At 40.9% G+C, this 24,243-nt stretch overlaps 1 protein-coding gene across 2 annotated transcripts in view; it reads right to left on the reverse strand.

The window, feature by feature from the left end:
• The window catches only part of znf536 (zinc finger protein 536), a 297,735-nt gene that overhangs the window by 224,705 nt on the left and 48,787 nt on the right, over nt 1–24,243 (reverse strand). For both annotated transcript variants that reach the window (XM_084722068.1, XM_084722069.1), the window contains exon 3: nt 4,456–4,574. The gene's annotated coding sequence lies outside the window, so the exon portion shown is untranslated. The remainder of the gene's footprint in view (nt 1–4,455; nt 4,575–24,243) is intronic.

Raw genomic sequence — 24,243 nt, forward strand, 5'->3', positions numbered from 1 at the left:
GTATCTGTGTATCGATAAAACAAGCTGTCTAGACAAAGGTGTACTGGATGATATAATGACCCCCTGAAACCTTCTAATGAATAAAGGTTTAACATCATTTAAGATACGATCTCCCTGAAAGCAAAAAAGGCATCCCTCTGCTTGGTGCTGAATGGTGAGGTGTTAAGCTTTCCATGGCGACATCTATCTCTCGCCACCACCTTGAGGGCATCTTTTAAGCAGAGGAATTTAGCCATTATGTGGCATTAACCTCATTAGAAAACACTCTTTAGCTGCTCCAAGATAAAATTGATTTACAGCTGCCATTTCCACCACTGCTCTCGATCAATGGTTAAACTATCCCTTTTATGGCCCTGTGCACACTCTCTGCTCTTTTCTCCAGTTTTCTTTAACTGCTCTTTAATTTCACCCCCCCCCCCCCCCCCCCCCCCCCTCCGCTCTTGTCCTTGTGCCAGGTATGTAGTCCCAGAGTGGAAGAGGGCTTTTCTCTATTGCCCCATGGTCAGATATCGCTCCGACTTCATTTTTGGAGAGTGGATAAACACTGTAGGATCACTGGCAGATTCCTTGAACCAATTAAGCACAAAGTTGCTGTCTTAGTCTTTTCTAGATGGGAGAGTTTCACCACGATCAGCTAAATTTTGCGTGGGTGGTCTTAATTGGGGTTATATCTTAACAAAATGTGCTAGGATATAACCTCAACATGCTTTCCTTTCCACTCTTACCAAGATTGTTGTAGTTATTCACAAGTGAGGAATGTGACGGGCTTAAGCTGCTGCAGATGCATGGCCATGTTTAAAAAACAGACTTTAGGAGGGAGATTTGTTATTATGACCTGAATCTTGTGGTAATATTTGGGTTAGGGTGGTGTGAAGTTGTGATTGCTATTGAAGCTTGAAACGTGGCTGGGACAGGTAGATGTTATGTGAATGCAACATGATTTTTGGAATTTGGCACAGTATTTTGTTGTTGTTGTTGTTGTTTTTTTCACCAAATTAACTGTGGCTTTTGATCTGGTTTCTTCTAAAGATTCTTGGCCTATTTCACCAACATGGAACCAGCCAATTCAAGCACCTTTTTTTGAATTGTCTGAGAGTTTTCACAAAGAATAAATTGGTTCAGAATCCAAAAAGTTGGTTCCCAGCTGGAACCAAAAAAATAGCAGGACTTCCATGGGAACTCAATGTGGGGCAATGACACATTCAAAAGGTTGTACATTGTGCATGATTCCTTGATTACAATGGTTTCACTCAAAACTGGTGCAAGCATAGGCTTGTTCACCAGATAGCACCAAAGTTTTTGAACCCTCAATTCTGAATGGAACTGGCTCAAGAACCAAAAGTGGTTTGGTGGAAAAGTTCCATTAGGGCTGTCTAGAGAACCAGCCCACGTTTCCAACAGTTCTGAGCAGAACCATTTATAATCAAGGACACGTCATCAAAAGACTCCATTGCACACTGCAAACAGCCTGTAGAATAGGACACCCTCACTTTGGTTTTCACCTCAGGTCAAGGAAAACCAGGACCAATTTATTTTTGGTTGAAATGTTCTAGACAGTCCAAAATAGGAGCGCAAACCAAAAGGGAACCGGTTCCATGCTGGTAGAAAAGGCCTATCAGTGAACTTACCTGTTAAACACAGACCCCTGAGGTCCCTGGATTGCTCCATACTTCTCAAGAATTATTATGTATTTGTAGGGCCCACAGTAATGCCAACATATTTAGGGGCACGAGACACCCCCCTACCTCATGTATTATCATTTTTTATTATTGTGGAATATTATTTAGTTCACTCATAAGCTGATGTATGTTTCCGCTGGTAATAGCAACTGTAATACTTTGGTAGATTTATGTGCGGTTATACGGAGTAAAGCTCACACAGGCACTTGGGGCAGCCTGGAGGTCCTTTATGGAGGATACAATGAGATACCCGTGTTATTCGGTATCCCCAGCCTGCAGCACGCCGCCACGTTACTGAAATGTGCTTGGGTTTCTGTGTTACCAGGTGAGCAAAAGTGATAAAATGACGTGTAAAAGTAGCAGAACAGATGTATTATAATGTGTGTGCAAGTAATGGCCTATCAGTAACACAAATGTGAGATTTATATCAGAGTGTTGTGAGTGGAAGTCAGCGTGAAATGTAGTGCCTCACCTAGTAATCCATTACTGTGGAAAAACCGCAAAATGACCGCCTGTAGTCTGCTAGTGTATGAGTTGTATGAACCTGAAGAACATAATCAGTGTATTTGCAAGTTTATATGTTGTTAAATAGATGTTGTGGTGTCAGGGAAGTTTAATAGTGATGGAGGATACAATGAGATACCCGTGTTATTCGGTATCCCCAGCCTGCAGCACGCCGCCACGTTACTGAAATGTGCTTGTGTTTCTGTGTTACCAGGAAGAATAAAAAGTATTATTTTAACCTTCTGCACGCCTGGAAGTCCGCTCTGTTCAAGTGTGCAACATATTTTGCATCAGTATATATTTTTTGTCACAGTAGGTTACTAGCATGATCATATAAAAGATAAATGGGAATTTAGCAACTAACATAGCATACACTGTCCAGGTCTAAGCAATATCTACTGAAAAAGGCTACTAAGAGGGTTCTGGGTTAAGACTTTTTGTCACAAAACTATAAGAAGTTTAAAGGAATTTGTTAATTTGGCCAATTAAGGGAGTTTTTGTAGAAGATTTGGGACTTTGGATACCACAAAGCACGGTTTTGAGCAAGCAGGGGCCACTTTGCCCGTTTCCACAAGAGGTTGATGTGTAAGACTGTGTACAGCTAAGCCAAGCAGAAAATCCACAATCCATGTCTGTGTGGCCAAATGTCAGTGTATGCCCGCCCACCTCTGACAGCTCAGGTTTATGTGGACGTTTAAGCAAAACACGCAACGCTGTATTTCTTTGACAAATCAATACGACCACCATTTCAGCTCTCCTTCCTCCCCCTCCCCTCCCCTCCTTCTTCTGCTCGCTCCTTTCTCATCTCCCTCTGTCTGGGAGAATTGATCCGCAAGGATGGAATGATATCAACCAAACGGATAGAGTGATATGCCCCCGCTCCCTCCTTCCCTACCCTCCTTTCACCGCACTTTTGACACATAAATAAAATATGTGGCCTTTTTGTTTCGATTCGCCATGGCGTTAGTTTGGAGAAAGGAATATGGTGCGCGGGGCTCACATGGAGCTGTTGGTAGACAAGAGGGAGCAGAGAGTCGGCTGGTTGCCATCACTCACTGTTCACAGGCGCCCTACAAAATCCCCTGAACTTTCCGACACACGCATTTGTTAGAGTGACGCAGTCAGATTCTAAAGAATGGCATTAGAAAATAATGTGAGTGCTAAATTATTCAGGCATTTTTTTGCCATAATGCCTCACTTTACAACCACACACAGCTGCACACACACTAACACACAGACACATATATATAAATATCCTCCCACTCACATCTGAAATATGGCACATCCATTTAGTGTCAGTGTCCAAATTTGGCGAAGGAAAGGATGAGGGAAGGTGCCGTGAGAGGAGAAGAGTTCACTGACTCTGTCATGCTTCTACATTAAGATGCAAACCCGGCATGGCAATCAATCCCCACTTTAATATCAACTGGAATAAATCACTACATGTAATAGTCCCTGCTATTAACAGATAAATGCTACATGTTCATCCGCACCTTGGCTAGATATTCCTGATATGATGGCAAAGGCATTTCCACAGCTGGACAAGAAATAGCTGCTAGGTGAACTAACCTCGCGTCCTCGGGGCATGCCAGAGAGCGTCAGGCCTGGGTCACGCAGGCCTGTGGCAGGATTATCCGCTTCAGTCTGCAGAAATGATCAGAATCTAACTTCCCCTTCACCTTTCTAGACTTCAGCTGCACTTTTTTGCACTCCCCTGTCCTGCTTCTGAAGCCCTCGAATGCAAGTCCAGTCACTCTCATACCTATATTACATAACCTTGGCCATGCTCAGTGCAAAGCTTCTGCTCTGGACACGAGGGAAGAATGACAAAAGAGATAAGGGCTTGGACATAACGATAGACAGAGTAACCCTACTTCGACGGATAACTGATGGGATTAAATAGGAATTATCTGTTCATATGCCCATGCAGGGCCTCTGTACATCCACATACAACGGACGTCCCAGCCAACTGCTCTGTGTGTGAGTGTCATTATCATGATCATCCTCATCATCATAGTGATCGTCATCATCGCCCCATACAGATTGCATCATAACTGTAACCTGCTGCACACTCCCAGCAGACAGCCCCCTCTCCCCGCCTCCTTTTTGCTCTCTTTTCTCCCCCTTTTTTCTCCCTTGTTTCCTTTTCACCTCCACTTGAGTTTTGCCAATTCCTCGTCACTAATAAATACCTGAACCCCTCCCCCCACCCCACCTCACTTGCCCTCGTTCCCTCCCGTACTTCCTCTTCCCAGCAAAAGCCCTTAGTCACCTCAGACGGTGGGTGCGGGTGGGGGTGGTTTCTTAGACAGCGTGATGATGGTGGTGCTTAGCCCCGTTAAGCCGGCCTCAGCTTCAGCTCCGCTTCTGGTCGGCGCTGATCAGGGAGCCCTGGGAGAGAGAGAGAGACACAGACAGGGAGAGAGAGAGGGAGAAGATAAGGAAAGTGCTGAGTTCACTGCCACCACCACTGCTCCCCCTCCCCTCCCCTCCCCTTCTCTCTTTGCTTCGAGCATCCCCTCCTCAGGAAAGGGGTTTCCCCCCCTGGAAAGAGGAGGGGAAGGTGAATCGACTGCTGCACTGCTGCACTTGCTGACTGCGCTGCAATAACCTGCGAGTACCTCCAGCTCTCCGCGCCTCCTCCACCTCCTACTACTGTTCCTCCACCAACTTCTCTTCAAGCTTTTAAACACGTCATTAACTTTTTAGAGTAGGATTTCTTGTCATTTTGTCTCCAATATTCCAATAACACTAGACTACTGTGACAAGCCTCCAAATATCAAGATTGTGAAATAATTATTAATATTCAGAATGAAAAGGGTAAGGAGTGCGGTTGTATGAGTTCAGTGTATTTTTGGAGAAGCAGCAGGAGTACCAGAATAGGGAGCAAAACAATGTACTGCTGAGGACAGGGTCAGCATGAAAACCACTTAAAAAGCCACCTACAGTTTAAGTATATTTAGGATATTTGCACCAAATTCACAGAATAACACACCAAAGAAATAACAAACTAACTAACTGAGGCAGCGGTAGTCCAGCAACAATTACAACTTTTTAATTAAAAATGAAAATTACTGTTTTTTTCCAATGAAGTTTGGTTGTTTTGGAGGGAGAGTGATATTTGACTTATATAACGACAGTTTCCCATCGGAAAAGGTTCTCTGAAGCAAAGAAAAGTGGTGGAAATATTCTAAATATAGCAAACACTTTAACTGAGACTGATTTTTTCCAATGGTTAAAATATGTTATGCTGCTGACACTGATTATGGTTAAATTCTTCATACAACCCCACTTCAAAAATCTGGACTGTCCCTTTAAGACACCTGGGAGATGGGTACTGATCTATTGATGTCTAATTTACTTTTGCATATTGTGAAGGTCAGCAATATGGCTGAAATCAACATCACAATATAGAGGAATATTTCAGATACTGATGTATACATATATATGTTATTTATATGAAAAATCACAAATAAAACTGAAATTGATGTCCAGTCCAATGAGCTGTGTCACTGCTTTGTATTACATGACATCACAAAACTCTTCACACACATATATCAAAAGCAGCGTTAACATGAAATTTATTTAAAATCATTCATTTGGACGACTGAATTTTAATTCTAATTTAATAATACATTGAAATACATTGAGCATAGATAAAATGTAATATCATGTCACTGTCCAGCCCCATGTTATATCCAGTTTTACAAATGCATAAGGTAATTATTGTTGCAATAACTCTGACCAGTCATGCATAGCAAATGATTTGTTTACAATGTCCTGTGACCAAATAGAAAATATGTGCAAACCTGTTATTGCCTGAGGTTTTTTTTTTGGTTTTTTTTTTGGTTTTTTAAGTCAGGTTGATTTTATTCATATAGTCTGGAATAACAAAGGGCTTTTTTCCACTCTGTCCGGCATACGACATCCTCTATCTTTAAGGATGAGGAAAAAACAACTTTATCGGGAATAAAAGGAGAAGAAATCATGACATGCAAAGGAAGGTACAGAATGGACAGAAATAACAACAGTTTAAAAAGTTATAGTATGGAGAAACAGAGGATTTTATAGGGTTGTTCTGATACCAATACCAGTGTAGGAAATGCCTTGGAAAAATGGTGGATCTCATATCGGTTTGTACGCAACTGATCTGATATAACGCAATTTATTGCCCCCTAATCAGGACCATACGACTAATTCTTTTAACCTAAGATACACCATACATTAATGATAGCAACCATATCACATTCATACAAGATTAATATCTGATCAGTATTCTGATCGGGAGATTAAAAAAAAAAGTATTTTAAGACAGCACCCACCAGCATCCACACATTAACATTCACTGGGTGCTGGTGGTTAATTTCTGTGGAAGGCCTCTTCAGCTGTAGGTTCAGGTTTAAAAAAGTATTATCTACTGTACATTAAATAAGAGTAGACATAATATTAGTTGAGTGTTACCAAAGTCTCATCTGTCTTATCTGAAGGCGGACTTGCTTTCCACTCACAGCAAGTTGTTTTAAACATCTGAACTCCCCGTGCACATTAAGGCATTAAGGAAAAAAAAAAAAGAAAAAAAGAAACTACAGCTCCTGCTTAGATCTGCAGCTACATATTTCATGCAATAGATATCCAGGTCATTAAGCAACATTCTGACACCTCTGTTATTTACTACCCCGACCGGTTTCCCACCTCGTTTAATCAGACTTTACTAAAACCCGCTGACTCAGAGAGAAACCTTCTTTCTTTCTCTCTCTGCTCTGTTTATGTTTATCTCCTCAGCTCCATTCTGCTCTCCGCTTTTTCTCCCTTTTTTTTTTTTTCTCTCTTTGCTTACTTACTCATATTTTCCAAAACGTCTATTTCACATGTGTCTGGGGTTTCGGAGGGGCTGAGCCGCAGAAAAATCACAAAAGAACAAATAAAGTGGAGTAAAGCGGAGTGTGTTTTCCTTCCGACATGAAAGACTGCAGCTATCAAAGGCAAGAGGAGGTCTCAGCTATGTGTCGCTGCAGCCAGACGCTGAGTGTTACTTACATTATCACAGCGGTCAGGTGCTAAACATGGAACTTTTTTTTTTTTTTGACGTGTTTTACCAAAGGAAGCATCACACCCCTGTATCTCCTCGCCCATCACAGGGTGATATTTAAAACATCCAAAGTGGAAGAGCTCCGTTTTTTGCCTTAGAAGTGGTTTACCTTCGATTTTCTCTGCTGGGAAGGGATCACTTGAGACAGGAGGAGGTGGGGAAGTGAATAAGATGTGGCTCAATACAAGTTATCTTTAATGGAAGGATCCAGGATGGAGGGATTCAGGAGGAAAAATAAAGCAGGGGGAGGGGGGGGGAGACCATGGATGTAAAGTGTTGACAGCTGTGTTTGGTGCGGTCAGACTCTGGGGTCAGGTACCGAGGAACACACACACAAACAAATGTTCAAACGGCGCACATATATTAGCCGTCCCTTGCTAAATGGAAGCTGGATGTAATATTGTTCTTGTCACGACGGCCATCTGATGTCAATTTCACACAGCGATGGGACCCTCTGCAAGCTGCTGCGCACACCAGCCACCGACAACACCAACACACATACAAAAGGTGTTCGAAAGCTACGCAATCGTGTGTACTCTTTTTCTCTCTTCCCCCCTGTGTGTCTGTCTACCCCTCCCTCCTCACACACACACACACACTCACACACACACTGGGATAAGTCATGAGGAAATGGATGCCCATGTTTTGTGGGACCACCTGTTCATCCTGGATACAAGTCTAAGAACCCAGTAAGGGTTAACCCTCTTTGTGGGAGGGAGCCAGGATTGTGTGTGTGCGTGTGTGTGTGTATGTACGACTTCATACATACGTGTGTGTGTGTGTGTGTGTGTGTGTGTGTGTGTGTGTGTGTGAGCGTTGGCACCACCCCGTCTGAAACGTGCCCCATGAGTGGCAGACTGGCTCAGGCTGTCCGGCTGGGAGGGAACAGAGCCCATTGCTGGACCACCTCCCCGGCAACACACACACACACACACACACACACACACACACACCTAATCCTATGCACATTCCATGGGGAGCATCTTTCCTCTCCATCACCCAGTCCAAACTACCTGCTCTGAAAGAAAAAAATGAAAGACAGACAAAAAGAAAAAAAAAGGATTTATTTGTGATCAGAGGTTGGGGCAGTTGTCTACAAAATCACTGATTATGAGTGATTATAACATAAACAGTCGAGCCACAACAATTAATCTATTAGTTGTCAATTAAATTAATTGCCAACAATTTTGATAGTAGACAAATTGGTTTGAGTATTTTTTTTAAAGAAAAAACACCAACAACAAAATTCTGATTTTAGCTTCTTAAATCTGAACTTTTCCTGGTTTCTTTCCTCCTCTCTGACATATTGTTGGGTTGAGGACAAAACAGGACATCTGAGGACATCATCTTGGGCTTTGGGAAACATCTTATGGATCAAACAACTTATCGATTATTTGAGAAAATAATCAACAGATTAATCAATAATGATAATAATTACCTGCAGCCCTAATTATCAGTCTGTCTGTCAGTTAAAATGTTTAAATAACTTTTTAAATTAATAGAAAAACACAAAAATGAAGTGCAAAACAATGTAAGAAATGAAATGAATGTGGGCTTATGTAAGATAGAGCCAGACTGATAGTATTTGTCCAATATTGGCAGTATTGGTGTTTTTTGACAGAACATAATGCAGAATATTCTTATATTTATTGATCTTTTTAGTTTTATAGGCAACATCTTGTGTATATGTCATCCTTTTTCTTAATTCAAGTTTAATAGAAGTTTGTTCTATGTTTTTCTATATATTTATTTCTAATCGTTACAGGCAGACTGATGCTGGATTTTTGTGGTTGATGCTAATAACCAGGGAGAAAGAACATCTGTTTATGGGATATTAGTTTGTTCTAAAGAAAGAAAAAAATATGTAGGCCTTTCTTGACCGATATTGGATTTCGGGGGCTGATGAAGATAACCATATAACAGAGTCAAAAAAAAAAGACAAATCCAATATATAAGCCAATATTATCCCTCAAATGTGCTTATAAACCACTTCTGACAAAGATATGTAAATGAAGGCAGGATATTTACAGTTTCACAATAAACTTTATTGTTCAAAACTTTCACTGGTATTCTTTGTAATCATAAATAACTAGGATATAACTAAAAATGGAAGTAGAACTTGAAGAAATCAATAAAAGTTTCCAAATTAGTGCATTCTGGACAACATATAGACCTACAGTGATACTTATATATCAGGATGATAATATTGGCAGACTGATGTATCAGTCCGGCTCTAAAATGATTCAGAATACCATTAAAAGTTTACTTGTGACAGGTGTTTGATAACCATATTTGAGGGATTGCTGTAATATTGTCCAATCTATCAATATCAGAATCTTTCTACTCCCTAAAATTATCAGTATTGACCCGGAAATTCCAGTATCAGTCGTGCTCCGATGCCAGATATGTTTTTTTTTCTTTTTGTCTAGAACAAACTATCATCCTCCTGAACTGAAACTGTCCCCGACCTCTTCCCAAAACACTGCGGCCATGTTGCGCCACCAGCGCGACGACCACACACTCACACACACACACACAAACACACACACACACACACACTCTCACACACACACACACACACACACACACACACACACACACCAACCAACCAACCAACCTGCAGACAAACACACACACACACACACACAAATGCATCCATACAAACCACTTTGAATCATGGCACCTCTCATCATTCTCATGCCCCCCACCACCACCTCCACCTCCTCCTCCTCCCCAACAAATAATCACCTCCTGGGAGGCAATGAGATGGAGGAGAGAGAGAGAGAGAAAAAAAAAAAAACAGCAATCTTGTCTTTCAAACGAAAAGGGGAAAAAATATTTTAAGGGGCAATGAATTTCGTGGAGCTGAATAGGATGTTGGTACATGTTTTACTAAAGGAAATATAATGGCAGACTATTATTAGATCACATTAATCACGAGTGTGCCAAAGGCAGTGACAGCCGCGCTGAAAAGGATTGAAAACGCTGGTAATGGATATAAATTACCCATTGTGTGATAAAAGGATTTTTTCTTCACTAAGAAGGTAAAAAGGAATAAAAACACTGAGAGAGCCACTAAACGCTGTGTGTACATATTTGCATGTGTATATGTGTACGTATGTGTGAGTGTCCTGCCGCCTGCGTGTGTGTGTGTGTGTGTGTGTGTGTGTGTGTAATATGTAATAATACAGGGTTATCAGTGCAGGATTAAAATTTTAAGGGAATCAGATAGTGACAGTGAGGCCTCGCATTAAAGGCACCGGCGACAGAAAAGAGGGAAGGATTAAAAACAGATTAAATTGGTTTGTAGTGACGGAGATGAAAGGAAGGAGGAAGAGAGGGGGGGGAAGGAGAGTGTGTTTTGACAGAGGTCTGTCGGGCTTTTGGCACGGTGATAATGAGTCACATCTCCCATGCACTGTTATTTATCGCCGACTTGGCTCACAAACAAAAGATCAATAATTTTGAGCAAATCTAATGTTGTCCTCGCCGCTAATGTGCTCGTCCATCACATCTGCCATCTCCACCAAGGAGATGGACTGATTCCCTGTTTATTTGGAGATCAAATGCAATTATATCACATGGCTCTAATAACAGAGGAAACCCCCCCCACCCTCCACGTGAATATGTGTGGCGCCTTGGATCCCGCCCATGCATATGTATATATAGACATACAGACATGCACAAAGGTGTCACGTATGTGTAAATGATAATATATGTATGGAATGGGCGATGAGTTGCAGCGCCATTTTTCCGCATCAATCTTCATTTCTTCCTCAGACCTTGCCTTTGAAATATGAAGTGTGTCAACGGCCCGTCCCCCCGCAACACAGGAGGCACACAAACATCCGTCAAAGCAACACACCCGATGTTCACCAGTTAGCCCTGCAGCACAGACAGATGAGAAGACAGCAGATCCTTCACTGACAACTAGCCCTGGGTGAGACACTTTCCAGCCACCTGAACTCAATCAGGCCCCGGTGGAGGCAGCATTTGGGTATTTCATTTCATCTCCATCCCCCTTACTCACTGGAGGTGCGTTTGATTTATCTTGCGCACGCGAACGTATATCGCATTTGGAATCCGGCGTCGCTTTTGTTACGGTTATCTACAATCGCAGCTGCTTGTCCTGGTTCTTTTCAACATGGCAGACGCTAAAATGAGGACCGCCAGGGGTTCAAGCTGCTGGATCGTGATGCACGGCGTGCGTGATGAAGGGTGTTGATCTGTCGCCGATCATTATCCGCCGATGTTTGAATAGCAGGGTGTCACAATTTCAAGATTAAATCCAAAATTGATCAAAAATTAGCTTTGAGTTTCAATAATCAAAATCAAAGCCAGAATTGCCAACCTGCCATGTTCACCGCATGTCCAAATAAGAAAAAACACTCCAAGCGTGACACAGCGTATAGCTTACCAGCTGTTATATCTTCACTTGATACCATAAAGACTTTTTAGATGTTTCAACAGAATAATTTGAAAGTGTAAATGACAGCTGTCAGGGCATAAAACCAATGATCAAAACTCGATCAAGACTGCTAAAAAAAAAATTGTTGAATTGAAAAATCAAACCAAATTGTGGATTTGGAAAAATCGTGACGCCCCCATTGATTAGGCATAAATAGATTGAACGGTGGACTCTGTCAGAAGAGCCGATGAGATGACGAAGCAACAAATGAGGTTGGTTTTTCCGTTTGGCAAGTAAATCTCAGAAGGCCATCTGCCACACTGGTAAAATCTTTATGTAATCATAACAAAAAAAAAAAGAGAAAAAACTCTGATAAGAGTCTCTGCTGCATTTTGGTGTCACTTTCGGTCGTGCCTAACAGGGGCTTCATGGTGCATTCAGGTGCACCTTGTAAACTCAGAACTTTATACTCAAGTGGCAACATAGGTTGTTTAAAACAACAAAGTTTGTATTTTTTCTTTATTTTCCTTTGTCATTACTTTCTGGTTCTTTCACTACACCATTTTTAATAATTAGATGCTAAAATCACAACAATATCACATTATTTTTTACATAGTAGGACTCTAAAATGGATCAAAATATTATCTAAATCTTGAAATGGCCAAGTGCAATACCCGAATCACAAAGGCTATAATTTTTCTATAAAGGTAAAGTGTAAAAAATGGTAAAAAAAGTAAAAAGGTTGTGTGACAAAACTGAATTATAATGAAGTGCTTCCCTGACTGACCTACAAATCTGGTTCTCCAGACGTAAGAACATGTTTGTTTGACGCAGACCCAAACAAATATCACATCCTTTATGATTTTAATATGTGAAAATGAAAATTGTGATGCCAAAATGATCCTTCCCACTAATCACAAATCATATCACAACCACAATCTGTTGAAATAATCTCTCACAATATGATTTTTCATTTTACCATATTGTGCAGTCCTACAAGACAGATTTAAAAAATTCTATTAAATAAAACCTCACCAGTTGTTTTCAGCAAACTCAACTGTATTCTTGTACAGCAGGTCCCCAAGTGCCTCAGTACTCAATATAAAATGTTGTTAAAGATAGTTAAATAAATAAATAATGCTACATAATAAATAGAAAGCTTCAAATAGTGATCAGTATTGGTCAAAACTGCTTCCAGCAATCAGTGATTGGCCCCAGAAGTCCTGATTGGAGCACCTTTCTGCATGAAATGCACCCTCTCTGTAAGGTGTCTAATATCTACCAACTGTTGGCTGTGTACATGAATCATCTGGGACCTTCTCCACCGTCCTTGGCACGCCACAATCAAGTGCACCCCAGCACTACGACAGTAGAGCCAGTGGCAGGTGTAAGGCACTAAGCCTCTTCCCCTTCTCCCTGGGTGAGGTGTGAGGAGCAAAACAATGACAGACAAAGGTCACCTGGCCCACAACGCCCCACCCGCTGAGGTGTTGACCTGCCGAACGCACCCCTGAGGCACGAGGAAGAAAGGGAGGAAGAAAGGGAAAGACAGAAAGAAAGAGTCTAAAGGGAAAGACTTGAAGACGAACTGAAGTAGCAATCGAGAAAATTTAAAAAAGGTCATAATTTTGGAACTTTTTCAAAGTGACATCAGGAAGGTTTTTCTATTGATTCCCAGGAGCGCAAGTAATGATTTTATTCATTTGTGTTATATCTATATCAATTTAGATTTATATGTCCATATTTTTTCTAGAGCTGCAATGATTTACAGATTGTTAAATTAACTGCCAACTATTTTGATAATCAGTTATTTGGTTTGAGTCATTGTTCAAGGAACAAAAGTAAAAGTTCTCTGATTCTAGCTTCTTCAGTATGAACATTTTCTGATTTATTTTCTACTTCATGACAGTAAACTGAATATATTTGGGTTCTGGACAAAACAAGACATCTGAGGATGTCATCTTGGGCTCTGGACAATGCTGATCAATGTTCTTCACCATTTGATGGAGCAAACAACTAATCAATTCATAATTCAAATCATTCAAATAATTGAAAATAAAAGAAAGAAAATAATCCCACGTTAGTCGCAGTTAGTTGCCCTAAATTTTTCAAATAATCGATTAAGTGTTCAGTCTGTACAATTTGAACAGTAAAATGTGCAAACTGGAACTTCCCATAGCCCAGAGTGAAGTTGATTTTATTATTTTGTATTGATTTTTCTTTGGTTGTTAGTGAGGATTATAATGATTAATTGATTATTGGATAAAGTGTTGTTGAGAATTTAAATTATCAAGTAAAACCGAATCAATCTGCTATCAAATAAAGATCTGAAAGATTATTTTTATGAGTGCTCCACATGTTATCTTTTCCAAAAATATATGTGTTTAATGTGCAGAAAAATGCATTTGGTGTTGTTTGGTATAAGCTAAATTTTGTATTTATTTTTAATATTGATTAATCAATTAAATGATTGTTAATTTAACCAACGATCGATTAAGAAAAGTGCTTAAAACTTTGCAACACTAGTTGTAGTGTTGACTCTGAGTCAACTAATTTATTTTGAAAGGTGTTGCACAAATAAACATGCATTGCCTTCAAGTTGCAAGTTTTGTCTCATCAAAAATCCAAAAATATTTAATTTAAAACCACAGAGAGGAAATACTTGCCATTTTTCATTTTTTCGATGAATGCCTTAAACAATTAATCAATTATCTCTGTTGGTAGACTATTCAATTAATCCTTTCAACACTAGGATGCACATAGCGACTGTCAGCGATGTTCCAATTTTTTGGGGGGCGCCTCGCATTTTATTACACAGGTTTTCAACAAGCTGTTGTATCAAAATCTGTTTTCTGGAGAGTGCGAGAGGGAGGCAGATCCCGGGTTTATCAGGTCAGGACCTTGGCACGTGAAATAATAAAGCCTTGACATAAGGCAGAGAGCAGGGAGGCACACCACGACCCAGTGCAACCCAAGGCACCTCCTAACTGCACCTAATTCTCTCTCTCACTGTGTCTTTCTTCCCCACTGTTAACATACCCAGACACCTACAACCATGGCAGACTTCCTACATGTTCGGAGCAGTGTCAGGGCACAGCTAAAGGTCAACATTCCTGGAGCAAAAATGAGCAACAATGTGCTGATTTTACACTAAAAGACATTTTTTTTTAATGCAGTCAACAAAGTAAATGCTACGTGTGAAGCTGACACCGGAAATAAGTGTTGTTTTCCAGGAGCAGGCCATGATTCTTCATCATCAGGGAGGGGCTGTTATTAATAACCCACAAATGCATGCAGGGATCGTCACCTAAACTGTTTTTTCCTTCCCCTGTTTAATTGACATCCGTATATCAGTGGTAAAAATGCAAATATACAGAGACAAACGTGGTGTTAATGACACAGCTGCACACACTCATCAGTTCTCTGGAACAAGAGTGACACGGGTTTGCACAAACGCACATAATAACAGGTCAGCGTCTCTGATTCACCCCCAAGTCGTGTGAAAAAAGATGTCGTAGAGACACACATTACACGCTCATTTTGATCCGTCTGCTGAAATACATTTACACCTACGGAGGAAGCGCGTCAGAGCTGTAAAAAGTTAGGTGTGCCTTGGCTGAATATGCAATAATTCACTTGTGGAGAGTGATACCACTGTAATGACAACCTTCTATATTGTTGTAATCATTACTGCCACTGACAGCATCACTATCATCATCAACGCCGTCATCTGTAATCATCAAGCTCATCACCAGCCATATTTTTTTTACAATGAGTGTGACATGGGCAGTCGGTGGATGGTGATGAAGCGGTGTTAGGATACGTTCACACCAAGCCTGTCTGCAGCAGTTTAGTTGAGCTCTAGAGCACGCAGAACTTCAGTTCATGGGGTTTTTTGGCATTTGGAGGGAGTAGATGCAGTCAAACATTGTCTGATGATAACAAATAACCACAGCGTGACTATTTTGTGCCATCAGACTTTAATTTGCACTGATCTTACTGCTAATCGGTAGGCAGTTTTAGGGGGTATGAGGGGAAATGCCACCCCCTTGTTACCCTGTCATTCCTATCTTCCATGTACTAGTTATCAGAGAGAATGCAGAGGCAGAAGAGTTGTTTATCTGAATATGTAGGTCTAGTTTGCCTGACTCATTGATCCTTAATCCAATTAAGATTTGTGCAAGTTAGAATCTGTGGCCCCGATCATGGCGCTGAAATAACAGTAGCTTTGTTATATTGTGTGTTTGGCTCTGTCCATGGTGCTGAAGAAGCAGGCAGATTTGTGGAGCTGGTTTACTGGTGGCAGGTGAACAAAACAAACCAGGTTACTGAAAAGAACCAGTCATCTGATCAATAGGGTGCTCCCATTGGTCCACCCCCATTCTTAAAACTGAACAAATTGCCCTCCTCTAACGGTTTTCGGCCACGTATGCACTTTGTTTTGGTCCAGTTTTAGGTTTAGGTTTAGTTTAGAAAAAATATCTCTGCCTCCACAAAAACAAAAAACAAAAAAAAACAATCAAAGGCAAATGAACTTTATTTTTAAGCTTTCAAAGTATTGAAAAGTTGCCCTAAAAATATTTAGAAGCAACATTTTGTTACAAGAATCCTAAATTAAATGTAATTTGGGTAAAACTGCCTGCACTAAACATTAAAGCAGAAATTATACTTGTGCATTAAGGAGGAGTGCGTGAGGGTTTTACTAGGGTCCATGTGACGTAATTTGGTCATCAGAGGGGGTGTGTGCGTAGGGTCTATGTGGACATCAATGTACCTCTAATTTGTTGTGACAGCACTGACTGCGGTCCGTGAGGCCACTCTGGTGCAACAAGCTACAGAATACCATCTATGCATGTGTGGAATGTATCCTCCAGAACGGGACTCCAAGTAGTAGTATAAACAGAAAGACTGTGTGTCTGTGGTGTCTGCAATTGTCCAAAAAGTATGTTCAGGCCTAAAGCAGTGCTGCAAATGATTCGATGAATGCACCGAGGCAATTCTGGACCTCTGGAATACAGTCCAGTGTCAACATTCAGCGCAAAAACAGGACATACATTTGTGTAAATCTTTAGGCAAGAACCTTTAGTGGTTGTAGAAGTTATGATGGCAGCAAAGAGTGAGAAAGTACGCCTGGGAAGCTGGGGGTGTGTGGGTAGCTCGGTTGGTAGGGTGTATGCCCCATGTCCTGTACGGAGGCTGATCCTCTGTAGTGGCCATGGCCATTCCCCCGCACTCTCTCCCCATTTCATGTCACATCTTCAGCTGTCCTATTGATTAAAGGCATAAAAAGCCTCAAAAATATCAAAAAAAAACAAAAAAAACAAAGAGAAGAAGCTGGAGTGGACTTGCAATGTAATGTACTTGTCTTAACCCAAACCACAATCTTTCCCTAAATGTAACCAAGTACTTTTGGTCCCTAAACAGAACAAAACTGTGACTGTTTCACAACGTTAACCGCAAGTTGAATGTCACTTACATAACGTACTTCAGTATGACTGTTGCTGGTTCTCTCCAACGGTCACTGGCAAACGACCTACTCCATCATTTAAGTACGAGGACGTGTTGTTTAAAGCTGTGATTACTAACTGTTAGCTTTTCACTGTGGCTCAGAATAAAGAGGATGCTCTGCGCCTGTGATAGCACCTTCATATTACACATGCAACTCACACAATTTAAACGCCTCGATAAATTTTTATTAATGGTGTAATAACTATTGAACTGTCTGAGATGAAATACTGTATCCAGTGTGATGACCTGTCTTTTTTTATACTTTTATTGGAATAAACTCACAATTCAATACAACCACAAACTGTTACATGTGATGCAATTTTCTTTTTGTCTTAATACATCTGGTGACTCAAATAAAGAGAGTTGACCTGTGATGACCTGTCTTGAGTAAAACTTCTTTAGGCATCACTTGAAAATGATGAAAATCTCGACTTCTTTATCATCTATATGTGAAAAAGCAGAAAGTCTACTTTTTTTTGCCTCGTCTCCCTCGGTAGCAGCATTTAGTGGAGAGGAAATCCTCTGACACGTATAATCTACTTCAGACTGACATCAGCCACTGTTGCTATCGATGCATCCCTATCTCGCCGTGCAGAGCGTGCGCGAAGCAGTCTGGGAAGCCGGGGCTAGACTGACACCACAACAGCAGCCTATGGTTCCCAGCACCTAACGCTCCGCTCGCAGCCCGAATATCGCCTGTGGGATTTCACCGCACTAAAGAGTCATGTCAAAGACCTTGACAACGTGTGACGTCTCCCTCAGCCACTGCTGTCATGTTCCGTCTGCTTCTCACCCCCCCTCCTTCTTCTGTCTTTTTTTTTTCTCTTTCCAAGCCTCTCTTGACTCTGGTTTGAGCAGGAGACTTTCTCCCTGAGCATTTTAACTTGTCATTTTTTTAAACACACATATCAAAGCTGGGAGTAAAGGGGGGGAAAAAAAGACAGATGTTTCTCTTATGCCTTTCTACTGGAGTACAATGAAGCTTTGGAAGGGGAAGAGAGAGGGGAGTGAAAAGACATTTGCAGAGATCTTTTTGCAATCCACATCCTTTCTTCTGACGACTGGCAATATATCATTTGTATTGATGCAATATTAAATTTCAATATCGCATGTCAAAAGGTACAAAATGATAGATCATAGCCTAACTAAATGAATTATTAAAGGCCTACGCCGTCTGCGCTATCGGCTTCTCTTACAATCAGCTGTGTCAGAAGAGTGCAGTTGGTGATACTGGCAGCATTTCAAAGCTTTGTCGTTTTTCTTTCTAGCCGCATCCCAGCTTTCTTAATCTAGCTTTCTGTCACTTATTAATGTTCCCAAGGAACGAAAAACCACAGATCTTTCCCTCCCAATAATCAGAGGCTTAACTCAGGTCCTTTTATTTCTCCAGCAAAAAAAAAAAAAAACTCTTTAAAAAAAATAAATGAACAAAGTCATAATTAAATATTGAATATTGAGCAGAAGATAAGGATAAGAAAATACGTTCAGCTTTGTTAGATATGTTAAGAGCAGAGAAGACGGCTGTGAGAGCGCAGCCGTGGCTGAGGCAGTGACTCATTCTGTGTGATATGATTTATGTGCTCTTTATGTGCTCTGCGACCCTGTAAGTTTATCTCTATATTCCCTGTCTGATAGAGTGACTCCTTGGTTGTCTCCGTGCCTCGCCACAATAACACCGTGTACCGGACTCGGGGGTTGATTTTTATTTACAACCCAAGTCAAAGGTCACATCTTTGACGCCTCGTCACGCCGTGGTTGACGAGAAAAGAGAGGGTAACGGAGGAGAGATGGAGAGAGGGAAAGAGATGCTACAGAAACGGGCGGATTTAACAATCAGCCACTTTTTTTGTGCAGCAGCCTGAAAATGACATATCTTAATTAAAATGGTTCCTGTTCTTGAAATCTTGATTTCAGTCATCATCCTGGGCCCCCGTTTCCCAAAAGCATCTTAAGGCTAAGACGATCGTAAAATCCATCTTATGAACCTTCTTAAGCTTAAGAGGTATTTCCCTGAAGCATCATAACTGAAGAAATGATCATAACCGCTCTGAGAAGGCTGAGAGCATCTTAAGCTCCAGACCCTGCAAGAAGAGCCAGAAACTACATGTTTTCATTGTTATAGTTCAGTTTTTAAGTTTATACTTTCATCATGTCCTTGATTAAGTGATATCTGATGTAAAATGAAATGAAAAATGTACACACATACACACATTCATTCAACATTTGTACAATTTTTGTCATCCTCCGCCTCCTCTTCTCACCTTCTGGCTGAAATGCCACGTTCCTGGCGGCGTATTTTCAGGTTCTGTATGTTCTCTTTTTTTCCTCTTTTCATCTGTGGTGTGTTTGCCCAACACGTTCTCACTCTCAACTCATCAAATATGGCAGCTTGGTCAGTGGCCCTACGCTTCACACTATGATGCTGTAGCGGCATCAGTTTTGTACATGCAGGGCTCCGCAGTCAGGCTAGCAATGATAAATATACAGCGTCCAGGTACACTTTCAAAATAAAGACACAAAACTACTTGGGTAGGTTGAGGAAAAGATCATGGTTTGGGTTGAATATAAGAACATTAGCTATGTATGTTCACAGACGTAACTACATATTGTACACATGTTGCATAACTTACGAACATAACTTACATACATAAATGATGAAAATTACATAGATGTGCCTAACATAAACTTCGTACATGACATAACTTATGCATATATTGTGATGATCTTCTGATCATTGGCATACATCATTGTCTCCCCAAAAGTAAGAACAAAATATCTTGATCGCCCCCTGGTGGCTGGTTGCAGTATAGGTCATAAACCTTTCCATTTCAGTAGATAGGAGATGGGTCAAACTAAAACATCAAAGTTCAATACAAAAATACATTCTATTTAGTCATTCTGAAGTTTAAGCCAAATTCTATGCTTAAAAAATAATAAATGAATGTTAGTACACATATGCGGAAAACAGAATGCTTTTTCCTATTTACTCTCACCCAAAATATGCAGCAGAGGGAGGAAGTGAACATGCTGAAATGTTCTAAAATTTTAGAAAGTACACCTCGTACTTCTCAGACAGCTTTTTTTAAATTGTCAGTCTGAAAAGCACATATCTTGGCCTTAGAAATAGCAGTTTGTCAAAAGAACATAAGTCAAGGTCCATTTGCTAGCGTTTTACAGAGATTTTTTGTGTTACTATGTTACTTGCTCAACAGCCAATCTTATGGAATAATGGTGTGTGCTACAAAATAGTGTAAAAGTAGATCAGCAAGTCAGCAGAGGAAAGTCAGTAATGCCAATTACACAGCTACATTTATATTAAGTATGTTAATATTAGCTAAGATTAGCCACCGTCAGGTGCTCGTCACATGAGACCAAGCATGGATGCTGCTGCAAAACTGATATGGGCAAGGGTTCAATTTAATACTTAAGGGAATAGTTCAACATTTTGGGAAATAAGCTTGTTGGCTTTCTTGGCAGGAGTAAGATTAGATGATTGATACCACTCTCATGTCTGTCCGCTAAATATAACGCTGGAGCGAACAGCCATGTAAATCACAATATATTGAAATATGACTGTTGCTGTCCAAGTGCTGCACGGTGCGGAGCTGATTTCAGTTGTTGGATATAATCTTTACAGAGAGTGTAAAGCAACAATAAATGTGTGTTCTGAGTTTGTATCACAACAGAAATGTTAAATATACAAAATTAGGTCTCAAAGTCATGGAAAAAATGAGATGTGGGGGCATGTCCTCCTTGTTTTGGTGTCAAATGACCTGAAACACGGACACTGCGTCTAGCAGCTTTAATGGACATGTCAAGGCATGTTTGAGCCACCAGAGCCACAGGACGGTGACAGGATGGTATTTTTCTTTTTCTTTTGTGTCGGGTTGTTGGAACTGAAGTGAGCTGAAGTGAACTGCTGGGCTGATTTGGACTGAGAGAGTCGCTGACGGTATGTTATGTGTAACTGACCGTGAGGGGGGGTTTGGGGGGATCATGGCTCTCACATGTCACCGAGCCATGTTTCAGGTCCCCCTAAAATATCCTGAACACATAAATCGTGAACAAAAGCATAACGGTCTAACCCCATAATTCAGTACTGCATAGTACTCAGTATTTTCACATATATTCAGCAACCATTTTCTGACATGTCTCATGTGTTTAGAAGAAAAACTCCCCTTGTCCTTTATCTTTAAGAGCCTGTTTCTATCTAAAGTTACACACTTGTTTGAATGAAGCTTTGTGAAATACACACAGAGCAGACGGGCCCGGCTATACGCTCATTTCTGCGCGCTAGTGTCCTGCTGCACCAGTGTTAATTCTCCCGTGCATGTGTGATGTCCTGAATCCCCTAACCCCCCTGAGGTTATAATTGCAGGGTCCAGATTGCCGGGGCTGGTTAGGGCCTGGCGACCCCCATGAGAAGTCACAGCCCTCCATTTAGCTTCCAGATCCCATGCAAACGAACACAGGGCCCCCGTGTTAGCGTGCTAGCGCTGGCTGGCAAAAATTCAATTTTCATCCCCCTTTTGTATCTGAGCCTGCTGTCTTGCCCTAACGATGCTCCCCCACCTCCTCCCCACCACCACCACCACCACCACCCCACACTCCCCTTCTCTAGCCTTCTCCCTTCAACAACAGAACACAGTGGAGTCGTTAGGACCCTCTCTTCATTACTTCAAAAAACCAATCATTAGACACCAGAGTATATACGTAATTAGAAAATCACTTCCTTTGCAATCCCGGCTAAGTAGTTTACATACTGTAATTACAGGGACAAAATCAATTTTTAATCATTTCACTGATTGGGCTCATCAGCTCAGTAGGAACATTGTATCCTGCTTGTTGTGCGAAAGCAACATCTGGGCTAAAACAATTACCCTTTTGTGTTCCAGAGCGGCTCTGAAAATGCCTTGCTGTCACTTCCCCATGTCGTGGACGCTCTCTTTCTATCTCTATCCGTCTCCAGACGCCTTTCTCCCCTTCGCCTCTCTTTCTTTCTGTCTTTCTGTCTTTCTTTCTTTTCCTCTCCCCTCCCTCCCTCCCTCTCTTCTTTCCTCTCTTTCTCTTTCACTCCCTGCCCTTGACTTGGACATGAAGGATCACATTTAAAGCTTTATAAATCAATACGCTATAATAAGCTGCTCTTGACAGAGAGGGAGAGAAAGCAAGGAAAAAAAAAACAACATATTGCTTTTTTAACACCTCTTGTGTTTTTGTTTTTTTCTTCATGCCCCTGTTGTTATTGTCATTGATGTTTTTTTTTTCTTTTTACATTGTTGCCTTTTAGAAAACAGATTGAGTTCGGCCCTGCAGAAATATCACCTTATTACCATGTTTTCTGTACACTATGTGAGGAGGGTGGGAGGGACGAGAATATGACAATGTCGATAACGGTTTTAACAAATATGTAAAAGCAGAAGACGGCAATTCTCTGTCTTCTCGTTGAAGTGAGACATAAATACATAACCCCAACTTCAAACCGCGTCTTCTCTCCTGGTATGTTTCACCCTTCACCGGCTAATAAAATGCTTTGTATTCTTGTCTGAGAGAGGCCCGATCGATCCACATTAGTCTGAACTCTCTCTCTTTCACTTTGAAAACTCAGGAAATCAGATTTCAGAGGGGGGAGAAAAAAAAATCGGTTAATGCATTGATCACCCCGGCTGTATGCAAATCACATTTGCCTCTATTTTTTTGCTGATCAATAGCATTAATTAACGGCTTCGTTTTAACGGCACCCCGCAATCCCGTTAGACACCACTGTCGACCTCAGAAATGATTTCTCCCCACCACCACCCAAACACCCACCCACCCACCCACCGACCCTCCTTCAGTAGCCATGGAAATGAACGGCGCGTGGCAGGGGCCATAAATCAGGAAATCCAATTTGACCATGAGCTCTAGTACTAACAGTAAAATAGAAGCGCTAACACAGCACACAGGTAAGTCATCCAATAATATTATTTATGACAAAAGAAAAGTTCACAAGTGTTTTTTCAACATTTCCAGGAAAATCTGTGGCGTTCACAAAATTTTTGAACTCATTTCACATATGAAATTCAGCTGAGCTGGGGGAGGCCAGTTTATAGTCGTGTTTCTAGTGCCCCTAGAGGTACTCTGGAGTACTGCAGGGGGTACTTGAGACTTTTTTTCAAATGTTATTTTAAAAAACATCAGACATGCTTACAATTTATTATACTATAATAAAATCGGTTTTCAGTCTTGGGTGGAGCTGATTCCATCACCCACGCGAGTCAGATTACCACACAGCGATCAGTCGACCAGGTTTGAATATTCACATGTTTTTGACACGGCAAGAAGGAGTTTAGTGTAATTTCCTGTTTCAATGAGGTGGCGCTAAAGAAAATATAATGTTATGTCCCAGTATATCAAGTGTAGACCACACCGTGAACATTCATATAAGTAAAAAGATAATCCTCATACAAAGATTACTTCCTGTTGCCAGTGGGTGGAGCTAGTACTATAAATGAATATTATCATGTTGATGTCCTCAGGGCAGGACTTTTATCAAACATGTAAATTTTCAGGCACATTTGACCATGTAAACTCAAGGTACAACAACTTCCTGTTTCATGGTGAAACTTTTGGGGTTTTTTTTAAAGGAATTTTAGCAAATCTTGGTGAATTGTGCCGCTGAGGCTGCTGGTTAGGGTGCGTGGTTGAGCCTTTTTGCCATCCCCATTGCTAAAATCCATATCAGATGGAAATTCTTAGCACTCTTAACGTGTGCCTAGTTTTCAAGCAAGTGTAGCCCCTCAAAAATGCCATTATTTTGAAAATTTATTAATTACTTAATTTTTAAAAGGATCCTCACACCAAGATTGGTGCTCAGGCTCTAATAAAACCTCATTTAATATTGAATGTTCCTTTTTTCAGTGAGATCATTAACTGTCGAAAACCGTCAACTGCCGTTTGACGTCACAGAAGAAAGTAACAAACGCAATTACATTCATTGTTAGCATTAAGCCAGTTTTGGTATTGAGAACTGTACAACAACTGTGAAAACAGCCCTCTGTGGCTCTGAAAGTTTT

This window comes from Lutjanus erythropterus, chromosome 1, assembly GCF_056507025.1.
Source record: "Lutjanus erythropterus isolate fLutEry1 chromosome 1, fLutEry1.hap2, whole genome shotgun sequence".
Lineage (NCBI taxonomy): Eukaryota > Metazoa > Chordata > Actinopteri > Lutjaniformes > Lutjanidae > Lutjanus > Lutjanus erythropterus.